The sequence below is a fragment of the Terrapene carolina genome, unplaced genomic scaffold, assembly GCF_002925995.2.
Source record: "Terrapene carolina triunguis isolate 2854851 unplaced genomic scaffold, T_m_triunguis-2.0 Scaffold68, whole genome shotgun sequence".
NCBI classification, from domain to species: domain Eukaryota; kingdom Metazoa; phylum Chordata; order Testudines; family Emydidae; genus Terrapene; species Terrapene triunguis.
In genome coordinates this window covers 52,094,112-52,110,806 of record NW_020664419.1, presented here as the reverse complement: position 1 = coordinate 52,110,806, position 16,695 = coordinate 52,094,112, and the positions used below count along the sequence as shown (strand labels likewise).

Below are 16,695 nucleotides of genomic sequence, written 5' to 3'. Positions count from 1 at the left end.
TCTCTTTTCACAGAGGAGGTCTTCAAAATTGCTCAATTTTCTCTATAATTATTTAGACCTGAGTGAATACAGCAAAAATGTTTCTGCAAATGTTTGCTCACATTTTTTAATGAGTTTGCTTTGGCAATCTCACTCCCAACCTGCATTAACTTTGTGTCAATATTTATGTGATCAAGTTGTAGTGCACAAGAGTTAATGGAAAATAGATTTCAAAGTCACATGCACAAGTATTTGCAAAATGGACTATTCAATGTCACATGAGTAGGGTTTATACCTTCATCCAATCAGAGAACCAATATATCATGTGGCTTATCTGACCAATTATAACCAACCAACCCAGCTGACACGTCAAATACTCCAAGAACAGATCACAATGAAGTCACTAAAATAAAATAATAATAAAAAAATTGCAAAAGCATTCACTGAATAATTTTAAATAACAAAAAAAAAATCAAGAAAATTATGATCTGTTTGTGAAAATCCCTTCAATAGTAAAAGAAGCAAATTTCTCTGGTGAATTAGCCAGACAGCCCTAATAAATATATAGCTGTGCGAATACACAGGATCCACTAATTAGCAACTTTTTGCAATAGCTTGAATCAAAGGTGAACTGCAAATAAAAATTTTAAAACAGGGTTTGTTCCTTTTTTGCTTTATTTCAAAGAGTAAAAGCTTGATGGGTTTTTTCTTTACTTTAAAAATATCATGAATGTCAATTCTAGGCTTGAATTTTCTCCAAAGCTTGTTGGAAGTCTCAGATATACAACTGGACTTTTTTGCACATCAAAGATGTATGGGAGGATGTTGAATCTTTAACCAACATGTCCTTTCTCTTGAGTGTTTATTTGTTGGATTCAATAAGTGTTATCAAAGATAAGCAACATAACAGAGGCCTTGATCATGGACTACGTTCCAGTTGCTTTTCGTTGCTACAACAGGTGCAATGCAGAGCTAAACCCAGCAATTCCAGCCATTGGATGATCTTCCTCTTCGGAAGGTTCATAAGAATTGGTGTGTGGAATATGGCTGATGGAAAAGGGGATGTGGCCTCCCCAGCTGATATCATGATAGCATTAAAAATATGCCAGGCTCTGTTCAAACATAAGGGAAGTCAAAGTCCTTGCCCTAACAGAAATACTGTCTGAAAGACATGAGCTGACAGTGCTGAATGATTTCTAGTTTCCTTACCATTTTACCAATTCCTTACCAATCTGCACAGATGCTGCTTCCATACCAGGGCTGGATTAAGACATAGGAACAAGGTCAAATGCCTACAGCTTTTGCTCCCAGAATCCAGTGATTACATCAGAATCTCAGTGTTGTTGGTTGTTGCTCTTTTCAGAACAAATGTAATATTAAGGAACCAGACAGATACAATGGAGTCCAAATAACCATGTTTACTAACTATACACAACATGAAGGCCTTGCTATGGATACTGACTGGTGCTCTGGCCCATTTCTAAACATAAAACAGAGAGAGCACTGCTAGAGGGCTCACAAACTGTTTAAAGAGAAACTATGCAATTCCTATTTGCTACACTCAGCTTGCATTTCTAAAAATAAAGTAATCCTTATTTTTCATGGTTGAAGAAAAAAGCTTGAAAAAACAGCAGAGACTTCTGCCTGAAACAATAACTCTGAGAGGAAAAACTCCCCATGCAACTAATTTAGATGTAATCTCCAAGACTCCCTGGAGATTCCACCAACAGCCCCTCACCCCCATCCCCAGAAGAGGACTGTTGGCTTTTCTGCAACAGTTAGCTCAGGTTAGTACAGTAACTCCTCATTAACGTTGTAGTTATGTTCCTGAAAAATGCGACTTTAAGCGAAACGATGTTAAATGAATCCAATTTCCCCATAAGAATTAATGTAAATGAGGGGGTTAGGTGCCAGGGAATTTTTTTTCACCAGACAAAAGACTATATTATATATATACACACACACAGTATAAGTTTTAAACGAACAATTTAATACTAGTACACAGTGATGATGATTGTGAAGCTTGGTTGAGGTGGAGGAGTCAGAGGGTGGGATATTTTCCAGGGAATTCCTTACTGCTAACTGCTGAACTAGCAATTGGCAGAGCCCTCAGGGGTTAACTCTCACAGTCTACAAGGCAGCAGGAATGGAGGGAGGGGAGAGAGCATCGCAGACAAAGACAGAGACACACACTGTGTGTGTGAGAGGGAGATGTGCATTTCCCCTTTAAGTACGCTGCCTTGTTAATTAGACCAGCTTGCTGAGACCGCAGCTGCTGCTGCCAGCAAGCTCCCTCTGTCCTGAGCCCTGTCGTGTGTCCCCCCTGCTCTATGGAAGATGGGGTAAGCGGGGTGCAGGAGCAGGGGGGAGGGGGAAACCCTGACATTAGCCTCCCTCTTCCTCCCCTCCCCCCCGCACAGCAAGCAGGAGACTCGGGGAGCAGCTCCAAGGCAGAGGGCAGGAGCAGCACATGGCAGTGGGGGGAGGGACAGCTGCAATTGCTAGCCTGCTGGGCAGCTGCTGCACAGGGAACTTAAGGGAGCGGGGAGCTAATAGGGGGCTGCCGGTCCACCCTGGTTCCAAGCCCCCACCAGCTAGCTGCAACGGGCTGCTCTTTCTGCAAGCAGTGGACAAAGCAGGCAGCTGCCAAACGACGTTAGAAGGGAGCATTGCACAACTTTAAGCGAGCATGTTCCCTAATTGATCAGCAACGTAACAATGAAACAACGTTAACTGGGACGACTTTAAGTGAGGAGTTACTGTACACTTGAGTTATTGCATTTCAGCTATTTTGAGTGGGTACGTCTACACAGTGTTTTAAAACCTGCAGCAGTGAATCTCAGAGCCCAGGACTACAGACTCAGGGTCATGCTGTGGTGCTAAAAACAGCAGGGTAGATGTTACGTGAGCTTCAGAGCCTGAGCCACAGTGTCTATACTGCTGTTTTTAGCACTGTAGCACAAGCCCCTAAGAGCCTGAGTCTGTAAACCTGGGCCCTGAGGTTCACTGCTGCAGGTTCTAAAATGCAGCATAGACATAGTGAGAGCAACCACATTTCAAAATAACACTAGAGTTCCACAGAGTGGTTTGACTAGCCACACAGAGTGATTGGATTGGCTGCTCATAAGTTGTTGCAACTCAAGCTGCTACAACATCTGAAGGGAGCAGAAATGTGAGCCCTATGTCACTGTCCTGCTTCTCCAGTAGTGGAGGGGGTCCCCGTCACTGCCATTACAAGTAGGTGGTGAGATCAGGGCGCAGGGGTGAGACCATGATGTGGGGGTGCTCCATGACATGGTGTGGCCAGTGTACTGGATTGACTTAATCTGGGCCTGGGTACTCTTTCCTCTTCAATCCTTACTTCTCTACTGGATTTGGCTGTTGGGTATTTCTATTATGTTTGCCAGTTAGTGGCCAAACAATAATGGGAAAATCCTCCACCCAGCACCCAGGTTGAGTAGATAGTCTACTTGCTGGTATCTTCACATGAGTGATGAGGGAAGTTTTCTTCCTCCCAAAATGTATAATGACTGTTCCATGGACATCACTTCAGTTTAAAGGCTGAGATAGCCACCTACCTCACCGGGGATGAGGAGTACCAGAAAAATTGTGCACACTTGGATCCTCTGCCTTTCCCCAACATGCCCCTGAAATGCTCCTTACATGCCCCCTTGCATGGAGGGAAATTCTACAGGGCATGCACAGTTCCATGAAATCAATTGTCCATCTTTGTGCAGCAGATCCATGCTAGTTCCACTGCCAGGAGGACCTCAACAGTTGAGGAGATAGGGGCTGGATCTGCTTGCAAAATTAGATAACTGTTTGGTTGAAGACTAAGCTGTGGTAATGTGTAGGGCACAGATCCACCACGTCTAGACAGCAGGGGAGTCACTATGGTGACTGATTAAGTCCACTCTAGTGTCTGACCACTAGTTGGCAGATATACAGCTTTGGTTTATCTTTATCACTGCACGCTCGTCTTGACAACATATTCACTGTGATGCTTGCAAAAAACAAACACAAGAAAACCTCACACAACAATTATATACGACTCAAAATCACAAGCGAAAGCTCTCTAGAATCACTTATTTTTTTGGTCCTGCTTTCACTCTCTGCTGTTAAAAAAAAAAACAGTTTTCATGGTCTCAGAGCGTTTCACAGAGAGGTGGCTGTATTTCAGTAGTGGATAATGAAATCCCTGAGTATATTTTGTATATCAGTTTGATAAATATATAAATATTAGGGTCCTTCAAGATGTAGGGTGCTTTATTAAATAAGATATTATTATGGTACATAAAATCAAAGTTGAATATTGGAGAGGCTCATGGCAGTGCTGCTGTCAGAGAATCTGGCAGCATTTTAATTCTACATTCCATGTCTGAGAGGATTATAACACAGATTTGAAATTCTGTATTAAGATATTTTCCACTGATAAAGGACACTGCAAAGTAATAAAATCTAACCCACACAGCAACCATGATCCAGCAGGGAATGTCCTTCAATGAATAAATATACATATAAAACATTTTAAGGTAAAATGATGGCTATTGTTTACGATCCTTAAGCATTTTGGTTCCAGTACAGAGGAGTCAGCTTACCAGCCTGAAGAAGGAACACAATTTAACATCTCCTGTTCCCAGAATTGTGCTGATAATACTGACGGCATGAGAAAAAGCAACCAAGCCAGAGCAAATGTTGGCATTTTCTTTGGAGGGAACAGAAGGGGAAAAGTTACTGTTTACCCAATGATAAAGGACTAATGTGGTGAGGAGCTTAATGGTATGATGGCATTCATCTTGGTTATCACAAACAGCAGTCTATCAAAACAAGAAAAAATCTGAATACCTGGTGGTAGCCCTTTTAAAATTCTTTATTTCTTCTCTTCTGCCTAAAGTACCTTTTAATTTTTAGCAGTGTAACTCTGGAGGCAATTAAGAAGCTGTTCTTCTTTGGGGGTCACTAATTAAAATTAATGGGAGAGGGCAGTGTAATATGAACACTGTGTGAAAATAATTTCACCTCCATAAAGCCAGAGGACCAAGTTCTGCCACCCTTACTCACATTATTCCTTCAGTAGCTCCCACTCCAATAACCTAGGAGAAGAGAGACACTTCATTGTATGCCCTGTAGGTCAACAGACAAGGTCCATCTATACATCAAATGAAGGTGTGATTTTAGCAGAGGTAGGCATACCCGCACTAGCTTTAATCTATGTGGTGGCATGGACAGAATAGGCCCATTACTCAATGAGGGTGGGGGAAATAACAGAAAATGTGCAAATAACATATGTGCTAAATGACTTTTTTGTTTCAGGTTTCACCAAAAAGATTAGTAGCGATTGGACGTCTAGCATAGTGAATGCCAGTGAAAATGAGGTAGGATCAGAGACTAAAAATAGGGAAAAGAACAAGTTAAAAATTACTTAGACAAGTTAGATGTCTTCAAGTCACTAGGGCCCGATGAAATGCATCCTAAAATTCTCAAGAAGCTGACTGAGGAGATATCTGAGCCACTAGTGATTATCTTTGAAAAGTCATGGAAGATGGGAGACAGATTCCAGAGCAAATATAGTGCCCATCTATAAAAAGAGAAATAAGGACAACTGGGGATTTACTGACCAGTCAGCTTAACTGACTTAATCAGTACCTGGATATATAATGGAGCAAATAATTAAGCAATCAATTTGTAAATACCTAGAAGATAATAAGGTGATAAGTAACAGTCAGCATGGATTTGTCAAGAACAAATAGTGTTAAACCAAAGTAATAGCTTTTTTTGACAGGGTAACAAGCCTTGTGGATGGGGGAAAGTGGTAGATATGGTTTATCTTGACTTTAGTAAGGTTTTTGATACTGTCGTGCATGACCTTCTCATAAACAAACTAGGGAAATACAAACTAGATGGAACTGCTATAAGGTGGATGCATAACTGGTTGGAAAACCATTCCCAGAGTGTAGTTATCAGTGGTTCACAGTCAAACTGGAAGGGCATATCAAGTGGGGTTCCTCAGGGATCCATTTTGAATCCAGTTCTGTTCAATATCTTCATCAATTATTTAGATAATGGCATAGAGAGTGCACTTATAAAGTTTGCAGATTATACCAAGCTGGGAGGGGTTGCAAGTGCTTTGGAGGATAGGATTAAAATTCTAAATGATCTGGACAAACTGGAGAAATGGTCTGAAGTAAATCGGATGAAATTCAATACGGACAAATGCAAAGTAGACCACATAGGAAGGAACAATCAGTTGCACCCATACAAGGCATACTGCAGAAAGGGATCCAGAGATCAGAGTGGATCACAAGCTAAATATGAGTCAACAGTGTAACGCTATTGCAAAAAAACCCAAACATCATTCTGGGATGTATTAGCAGAAGTGTTGTAAGCGGGACATGAGAAGTAATTCTTCTACTCTACATCATGCTGATTAGGCCTCAGTGGGAGTACTGTATTCAGTTCTGGATGCCACATTTCAGGAAAGATGTGGACAAACTAGAGAAAGTCCAGAGAAGAGCAACAAAAATGATTAAAAGTCTAGAAAACATGATCTATGAGGGAAGACTGAGAAAATTGGGTTTGTTTAGGCTGTTTAGTCTGGAGAAGAGAAAACTGAGAGGCGACATCATAACAGTTTTCAAGTGCACAATGTGATCAGATGTCTGGCTGTCTGTGTGTTTTCTCTGTGTGCTGTCCCAGCTCTGCGCAGACAGTCGGCACAGCAAACCTTGAATGAACCACCCAATGAGCACAAGAGTCGTTAAGGTAGGAAGGCACCCGGCCAGGTTTATTGTTGACAAAGCACAGTAATAGCACCTGGCAGACTCGACGAGGATACTAAGACATGTCTGCCAATGACAGTGGACGCAGCTCAGTCAGTGGCAGGACTTTCCACTGCCCCCTAGGTTGGCCAAAGATACTCCCTCTAAGATACATCTTTATACCCTGATATAAACAAGTTAGGGCCGGCCCACAACATTTTGGCACCTGAGGCAGGGAACTCAAATGACGCCCCCATACCCCCTCGCTTGGGCCAAAACTTTGAAAGGTCTCAATTCTGCCTTCTTCCTGTTCTACTCCTCTCATGGTTCTGCTCTGCTACCTACCCCAATAAAGGAGAACTAACAACTTAAAATGCCTTGTTAAAAAATTTTAAGTAACACTTAACTTTCAAACGCCTGAACAGCAAATGTAACTTTTCTTGTCTGCATAGTAAACACTGGCATTTTTATCTGTTTGAATAATCAAAGTGGTGCTTTCTGTGCCTTCTTGGTTGCAAAGATTTGAACTGCTTCCTGAAGGTCCACAGTCTGGGCCAGCTCATGCTCTATTGAGATGGTTGCAAGGCCGACCAGCCTCTCCTGTGTCATTGTGGAGCGTAGATGTGTTTTTATTAACTTCGGCTTGGAGAAACTGCGTTCTCTACTGGCAACTGTTACAGGAAGTGTTAGACGTATGTGCAGAGCAACAAAAGCATTTGGAAAGAGGGTGGTCATCTTATTTGTGCACATATATTCCAGAACAGCCTTTGGAGTTGATCCTGCTGAAATGTATCTTGAGAGGGCTTTCAATTCATCACCCAAATCACTTGCACCAATATCGCGCATGTCATCATGTGTCAACACTGTCTCTAGTGCCCTGCATTGCTGGTGTAGGTCTTCTTCAGGTATAGTGAGGAGTTTTGGAATATCATACAACATCCCAAATATAGTGCTGTGTTCCTTGAGCTGCATGAAACGTTCTTCAACTGACTGTATTGCACAATCTAGCAACTGGTTAAAGAATTCAACTTTGAATTGTTGTTTGGGGTCTCTTATGGGATTATCCCATGCCTCGTAATCAAAATGTCTTCTTCTTCGGTGACTCTTGTATTCTTGAATGGGTGGAAAAATAGCTTCAGTGTGAAGTTCCTCTGCCAACTTCTGTGCACTCTTCAGAACGTTTTGAAATCCCTCATCTGAGTGGTAAGACTGTAGGAATGACTTTGCTTTGTCCAGTTGTTCCATTGCTCCAGATATATCAAGGTCAACACCTTGGAGTCTCTTGCTTACAACATTTATTTCAAACAGTATGTCATGCCACAACACTAAGCCACACAGAAATGTGAAGTTATGTACATTTCTGGTGATTCCATTTCCCTCTGCCACTGTTCTCCCATGAACAGTTCCTGTCATAGCATTATCCTCCATAATGGCAACTATGGCATCATCTATCATCCCAGTTTGGTATTTGATAGGCTTTATTGCCTCCACTCGACTTTCCCATCATGTGGCACTCAGTGGTTTCTGTGTCACAGAGGATGTTCGCAGATGTTGCTTCAAAATTTGCCATCGATGAGTTGATGCAGAGAAAAATACATAGATGCTTTGAATTACATTAAAAAATTCAGCAGCTTCACTAGAAGCTGATGCTGCATCACTGACCACCAAGCTCAATGAATGAGAACTGAATGGGACAAAAAAAGCTCGAGGGTTTAACTCTCGGATCCATGTCTGCACTCCTCTGTTCTTTCCTCTCATATTGGCACCATTATCGTAGCTCTGAGCTCTCATGTCAGCTATCGCAATTCCCGTATCTTCCAGCTTTTTAAGAAGCACATTTGTCAGACCAGCTCCTGTAGTATCATCAATGTCAATAAATTCTAGAAAATGCTCTGATAGTCACCATTGCAGGGACATTTTCACTAGGTTCTGTTGTTGTTACAAAACGCACCATTAAAGTCATTTGTTCCGTATGGCTGATGTCAGGTGTGCAGTCCAGAATAACAGAGTAATATCTTGCTGACTTCAGATCTACCACAATCTTCTGTTTGACTTTTGTTGCCAGTAACTGTATGATCTCATTTTGAATTGTTTTTTCAAGGTAGTGGTGTGTGTACATTTCTTGGGTGGTGACTCTTCTTAGATGCTCCTGGAGTACAGCATCAAACTCAGCCATCAGCTCCACAATTTTAAGGAAGTTTCTATTGTTTGGCACATACAGCTGATCTGAAGTGCCACTCAGTGCTAGGTTTTGGGTAGCAAGCATTCTCACAATGGCAATGAGCCTTTTCAGAACATTTTGCCAGTAAAGAGACTCTGATGCAATCTTCTCTTGATGCTGATCATCTATGGTGGCCTGTAACCTTAGTCTGATCTCAAGCTCTTTCCACCTATGGAATGCTCTCTGGTGATTTGCTGCCTTCTCACGGCATGCCAGATTTCTAGCCAGATTTTTCCAGTCCTTTGTTCCTGTAGAACCCAGTGTGGCTGGAACATTAGACTGGAAGAGTTTGCAACAAAAACAGTATGCAGCATTCTGGGTTTTTGAGTACATGAGCCATGGCCTCTCCACTTTGTCACCATTGGGGATTTCACGCCAGTAATGCGTTGGATGGAAACTTCTATTTTCATTGTCTTTGGGGAACATGAAGTTTTTCATTTGCTGTGGCCCATGCAGTACAAGGAAGTCCATCAGGCTACTGCTCAAGTGGGTCCACAGTCCTGGATCATCTAGACTTAAGGAACTAAACTCAGCAGCAGCTGTTTCTTGCACCTCCACCACACTCTTCTCTTATCTACACTTTTCTTCAGGAATGTGCATGGTTACATCCATTTGAGATGGAGATATGGATGCTGTAGTAGGTGTATGGGATGGCCAGGGAGGGGTAGTACCTCTGATGGGGGGACTTGTCGTACCCCTTCGGGGGTAGTCCGTCCACTTTGGTTCCCACCTGTCACTCAGCTCTCACCTGTGGCTCCAAGTAGCTGCAGCATGCGCAGCAGCCACACTTCGGGCAATGGCTTCGACAGGCCAGCCAAACCAGGTGAGTGTAACTGATGGGATTCAAACCCTCAGTGAATTAGGGATATGCCTACCCCGCATGCGACATCAGCTCCGGCAGACTGGGCAAAAGAGATCACTAAGATCCAACGGCCAAGAAGGCGGTTTTGCAATGCTTTGTGGAAAGCGAAGGGCTTGACGAGGCACGAAAGACGTCAAGGCCATCCACTGCAACCAAAGAAGTTACCAGTCGTGACGATTTTTCGTACCATTGGTGACTGGCTTCTAAGGTTGAGAGAGTGGGATTGCTCCTGTGCAACGGCTCTACCATTTAAAAAGCTTCACGCACAGGTCCTGTGCAAATCATCAAACATTATCATCATACTACCCAAGTCCTGTGGCAATGGGGGAGAGGCAAAGCGACAGGTGGAGGTTACCACTGGGAGTCGTAGTCCCAATCCTGCACGCAGGCGGTCTGTGGATAGGTGGCAGCATCCCAGGCATCTGAGCAGCCCTCTTCAGGACAGCACTGCTCACCCTAGTAAGGGAGGGGCCTAGAAAAGGTGGGCTAAAAATTGCCTGCCCTACAACAACAACTGGCCAGCAAGTCATGGCTGGCAGTTTAACCCAATCTGCGGCCGAAACCAAAAGAAAAATTTGAGAAAACTTACCACTGATGTATGGAATGTTCGTACCCTCATGGATTGAGAAGCTGTTGCAAGACCTGAGAGAAGGACAGCTCTCATTGCTCGAGAACTAGTCAATTATAACATCGATATAGCGGCATTAAGTGAAACAAGATTGCCTGGGGAAGGTTTCTTGAGTAAACCAGGAGGTGGTTACACCTTCTTCTGGAAGGGTAAGACTGAGACAGAGGATAGAATACATGGAGTTGGTCTTGCAATAAAAACCTTATTGATGCATCAACTCCCAGACCTTCCAGTGGGTATCAATGAAAGATTGCTGAAGCTACTCTTCCCACTAAATGCCAAACGTCATGTCACCATCCTCAGTGCATATGCACCCACTTTAACATGCTCTGACAACTCAAAGGAACAATTCTATGAAGATCTCAACAGACTGATCAAGGCCACACCTGTAACAGACAAACTACTCCTACTTGGAGATTTCAATGCCCAAGTCGGGGCTGACAGCGAGAACTGGAAAGGAGTAATTGGGCCACATGGTGTAGGCAAAATGAACAGCAATGGACTACTCCTTTTGAGTCTTTGTTCTGAAAATGACCTGACCATTACTAACACTCTGTTCCGACAAGCGGACAAATACAAAACGACGTGGATGCACCCTAGGTCCAAACAGTTGCATCTGATAGATTATGCCATTGTTAGAAGGCGAGACATCCGAGATGTACTGATTAATAGAGTAATGCAAGGTGCAGAGTGCTGGACAGATCACAGATTAGTCAGGATGTCTCTTCAACTCTACATCGTTCCTTCTCGGCACAAACGCCCTAAGCATGTGCGACCTGCTTTCAATATAGCCAAACTGAAGGATGCTCAATGTTTTAACAAATTCCAGAAGAGTCTTGATGACAAACTGACATCCCACGGACAACTGATCGATACTGTAACCGAAAAGTGGGACCAGTTCAAGCAGATAGTGACTGACACAGCAATAACATCTCTTGGACCAAAGAAAAGAACAATCAGGATTGGTTTGATGAGAACCAAGAAGAAATATGCTCTGCACTGGAAGTAAAGAGAAAAGCTTTTATTGAATGGCAGAATGATCCCTCCTCAGTCTCTAAGCGGGACCATTTCAAGTACCTTCAGAGCAAAACACAGAAAGACCTCCGTCAGATACAAGACAACTGGTGGGAGAGCAAAGCCAAAGAAATTGAGCACTATGCTGAGACCCACAACTTAAAGATGTTCTTCAGTGCTATTAAGACTGTCTATGGACCTTCTAAACCAAGGACCATCCCATTGCTCTCAGTAGACAACACAACACTGATTAAAGATAAAGAAGGCATCAACGAAAGATGGCGAGAACACTTTAGCAACCTTCTTAATAGACCATCAACCATGAATAATATTGTCCTCAATGAAGTTCCACAAAAACCTGCTCTGACAGATCTTGACTTTCCGCCTACTATAGATGCGATTAAGAAAGCTATTAGCCAGATGAGTTCAGGGAAATCTCCTGGAAAAGATGGGATACCAGCAGAGATATACAAAGCAGCAAGTCCAGCAGCACTAGCAGCATTCCAAGCGTGATCATCAACATCTGGGAGGATGAAAACATACCACAGGACCTCCGCGATGCTACTATTGTCTCTCTTTTCAAGAACAAAGGCAGCAAAGCAGAATGTGGAAACTATAGAGGCATATCCCTCCTCTCCGTTGGAGGGAAGATCATCGCCCGCATCATCTTGAACCGCCTAATAGCCAGTATTTCCGAGGCAAATCTACCTGAAAGTCAATGTGGTTTTCGACCTGGCCGGAGCACAGTTGACATGGTGTTTGCTGTCAGACAAATACAAGAGAAGTGCATTGAACAGAACATGCACCTGTATGCTGTCTTCATAGATCTGACAAAGGCATTTGATACCGTCAACAGGGAAGCCCTTTGGACCATTCTAACACGACTTGGCTGCCCAAGAAAATTTGCCCAGATTATACGCCTTTTTCATGACAGCATGACAAGCGAAGTATTGTCTGATGGAGCCACATCAGCCCCCTTTAACATCACCAACGGCATGAAACAAGGATGTGTTCTCGCTCCTGTCCTATTTAACCTGTTCTTTGCATGTGTCCTTAACCATGCAACGAAAGATATGGACAGAGGTATATACTTGAAATACTGGCACGATGGTTCACTTTTTGACCTCCGTCGCCTGAATGCAAAGACTAAGACAGTGCAGAAACTCCTTCGTGAGACACTCTTTGCTGATGACTGTGCCCTCATGGCTCACACTGAAAATGATCTTCAGCACATTGTCAACAAGTTTGCTGAGGCCTCGCAACTTTTCGGACTAACTATCAGCCTCGGAAAGACAGAAGTTCTCCATCAACCTGCACCTGGATCAAATGCTTCTGTGCCGAGTATCTCCATTGACGGCACTCAGCTGAAAGTAGTGGAGAACTTTAAATACCTGGGTAGTGTCATATCCAGTGATGGATCACTGGATAATGAGATCAACGCACGAATATCCAAAGCAAGCCAGGCACTTGGCTGTCTGTGTGTCAAAGTTTTAAATCACCACAACATCCAGATGTCAACAAAACTGCTTGTGTACAGAGCTGTTGTTCTTTCATCTCTTTTGTACGGGTGCGAAACATGGACACTATATAGGCGTCACATCAAGCAGCTCGAAGCATTTCACATGCGCTGCCTCCGCAACATCATGAAGATCCGCTGGCAAGACAAAGTGCCCAATCTCGAGGTCCTCAAGAGAGCCCAGATGACAAGCATCGAACTGATGATCATGAAGTCACAGCTACGTTGGACCGGTCATGTCAGCCGCATGGATGCCAATAGAATCCCCCCGCCAGCTTCTGTATGGTGAGCTCTCCCAGGGCATCCGGCATATAGGTCGTCCACGGAAACGTTACAAGGACACCATCAAAGCCAATCTGCAGTATAGCAGTATTAAACCTAGGGACCTTGAGGACGCTGCCAGCGACAGAACACAGTGGCATGCAACAGTCAGAAATACCTGCATCGCCTTTGAGGAAGACCGCTGCCGACATCTACAAGAGGCACGCGAACGACGTCACAGAGCATCAGCAGCGCACAGTCCATTGACCACGAACTTCCCATGCACCATCTGCAGCAAAATGTGCACCTCTAGAATTGGCTTGTACAGTCATCAGAGGGCACACCATGAGACCAACAATTGATGACCTGCACAGATTTTGTCATCATCGGATCGATGGACTACCAAGAGTAGCTGCCAGGTCACCTGCACTCTGACTAACTGGAAGATCAGGCATCTCCTCACCACTCACATCCTCACTGGGGCTGGAAGGCTCACCGTGAACAATTGTGTCTGTATCTCAGGAGAGCTCCTTCCTACTTAGATAGAAAAGCTTCCTTTTCTTTCTTTCTTTTTCTGAATGCTGCCCCAGAGGGGTGTTTTCTTCTTTCACTCATGACTGCTGTTCTGTGCCAGCTATAGTGGCTCTCAACACTCAGTTGAAGGGGGCAAATAAGCAAGCTGGTAGAGGGCCTGAATGAGGGAAAATATCAGCATCTTAAGGGCTTAACTGGCTCCTACTACTTCAGTTGACTGCCTGTTCTCCTCAAGTGGGTTCAGGGAAGCAGCAGGAAATAGGAAGCTCCCTGAGAAGCTGGTGTTAATCAGTCCAGGCTCCTGGGGGTGCTAGAGACAGGGCCGGCTCCAGGCACCAACTTAACAAGCAGGTGCTTGGGGCGGCCAAGGGAGAGGGGTGGCACGTGCGGCAATTCGGGGGTGGCAGTGAAGGAGCCGATCGCGGCTTTTTTTTTTTTTTTTCTTTTTGCTTGGGGCGGCAGAAATGCTGGAGCCGGCCCTGGCTAGAGAGGTACAAAAGAGGCTGCTCCTCCTCTCTCTCCCTGCAGCTCCTGCAGCTTTCTGTTATTCCCTCTCACCTTTTCTCCTGCCTGCCAGTTATGTCTCTTGTGCCCTCCTTCCTCCAGCACAGCACTCCACCATCTCTGTGCATCTAGAGCAGAGAAAATACATATGCACCAGCAGCAGACACAATTTTCTACTCCCTGGGTCTTGGTGGCGCCCCCCCCCCCCACACACACATACAGTCTGGCACCTGAGGCGGCCGCCTCAGTTTGCCTCATGGTAAGGGCAGTCCTGAAACAAGTTATATACTGTCATCCTGACCGTATCTTTTAGGAGGGGTCAGTGTGTTCCTGTTATCCTCGGGGAATGTTTTTGTACCATCCTTGATATCGGGATGTTCTGGTAGCACTTGATATCAGGATGTGTTTGCGTGAGTACTCTGTGTTTAGCACTTCTTAGGAATGTGTATTTCTGTAATATCAGCCCTATTCTTGCCAGATTCTGTGAGCAGGTCCTGCCTCATACCAGGCCTCTGATACAAGGGCTTATGTCTCAGGCTCTCTTCCTCTTACACATGAAAGGTTGTTACAAGGAGGAGGGAGAAAAATTGTTCTCCTTAACCTCTGAGGATAGGACAAGAAGCAAGGAGCTTAAATTGCAGCATGAGCAGTTTAGGTTGGACATTAGGAAAAACTTCCTAACTGTCAGGGCAGTTAAGTACTGGAATAAATTGCCCAGAGAGGTTGTGGAATCTTCATCATTGGAGATTTTTAAGAGCAGGTTAGCCAAACACCTGTCAGGGATGGTCTAGATAATACCTATTCCTGCCATGAGTGCAGGGGACTGGACTAGATGAGCTCTCAAGATCCCTTCCAGTCCTACAATTCTATGATTCTATGAACTTCTGCATGGGCTAGCAACCCAAATACATACCCAGGGTCACTGGAGGGCTTGTACTGGGGTGGCTAGCCCAGCCTGAAATCCTTGCCACCATGTCTTCACTACCACTGATACCTGTGCTTGCTAGCTAGCTAGCACAGGTATGCCTACTCATGATACAATCACACCTTCATCTGCTGTGTAGATGTACTCGTAGGCTGTTATATCTCTCTATACTTTAGGACCAGGGTTTGTCTGTGTGGGATGGAGTGACCCTTCTCTGAGTTCAGCTGGAAATCAAGTGGTTCTTTCTAACATGATGCCTCCACTTAGAAGGGTTGTGGGTGTACAAACATCAGGAATTACTCTAAGACATTTCAGTTTAGATGCATAGATAGATACATAAAGTTAACAACTCTATGGAGTCAGGAATATACATGAAAGTATAAGCAATAATGTATGATTTCCTAAATGGAAAGAAAAAAGGGTGATGAGATACAGAAAAGCAAAAGGCATTATTGCTTGTCTCCTACAGTCAATAATGGGTGCTATTAAAAAACCCTAAAGGAATCCCAAGCAACTCACTCTCACCCAGCGGAGCATCCCCCAGCAATTTCAATCATGGGGCCTTCTCCAAAATATCATTTTTCAAAACTATTTCTATACATGTAAAATTATTTTGAGCAGATGCATATGACAGTGGTTATGTGACAGAGTATATCATCCAACCCTACTCTCAATCTATTTTCTCATAAAACTGTCTTTTCTCTGTAGTATCTGTGTCTAATTATCATCAATTTTGGCTCAGGAAGGAAATGACCTAACAACGAAAAGATCTTAGCAGCAAAAGGGGGAAAAAATCAAATTAGTAAATGAAGAATTCTAGATGGTGAGTTGATCTTCAGGACACTCAGGGCTTTGAGGAACAGTGCATTAAATAATATATACATCGTCAGTGGTGGAAGCCAGATTGCCATTAACATCTGTAACTGAACCAGGACACAACAGATTGGCAATTTTATTCAATAAAAAAAATTATCTCTAACTTCTACCACTGAAGCTACCAGAGTAATTAATTTCCTTCCTAAGTAATAATAGCAAAGTGTCCTTGATAAAAGACTTTGAAGACAAAATAGGAAAGGGATAAAAAATTAGACTGAAAGAGAGCAACATCATGCTTCAAAAATTGAGACCTTCCTTTTTTACAGCAATATTTCACCACATTCACTCATCACAATGATTTATTAGCAGACAACAGAAGTACCCCTGACAGGCATGGTTAATATTTTAGTACTGCAGGCAATGGTATGTGACAGTTTCACTTGTTGCATGACCTTTATTTTTCTTTGTACCATAATTTCCTAGAACTTTCATTTATCTGGAGAACATGCAATTAGAGCTAGCTTTTCAGATAAGCCATGATCATTTCTCACATATCTTTAACTCCTATCTCTCCAAAATGGAGCTTGTTCTTCACAGTGCCCACATCAAAGTAGTTTGAGAATGACCCGTCACTAGAAACAATAAAGACCTTAGAAAAGTCACATTAAATGCTATTG

At 43.5% G+C, this 16,695-nt stretch overlaps 1 pseudogene; it reads left to right on the top strand.

Annotated features, from left to right (window-relative positions):
* The first annotated feature begins 9,729 nt into the window (after positions 1 to 9,729).
* Positions 9,730 to 15,923, top strand: LOC113406122 (annotated as a pseudogene).
* The last annotated feature ends 772 nt before the right edge of the window (positions 15,924 to 16,695 follow it).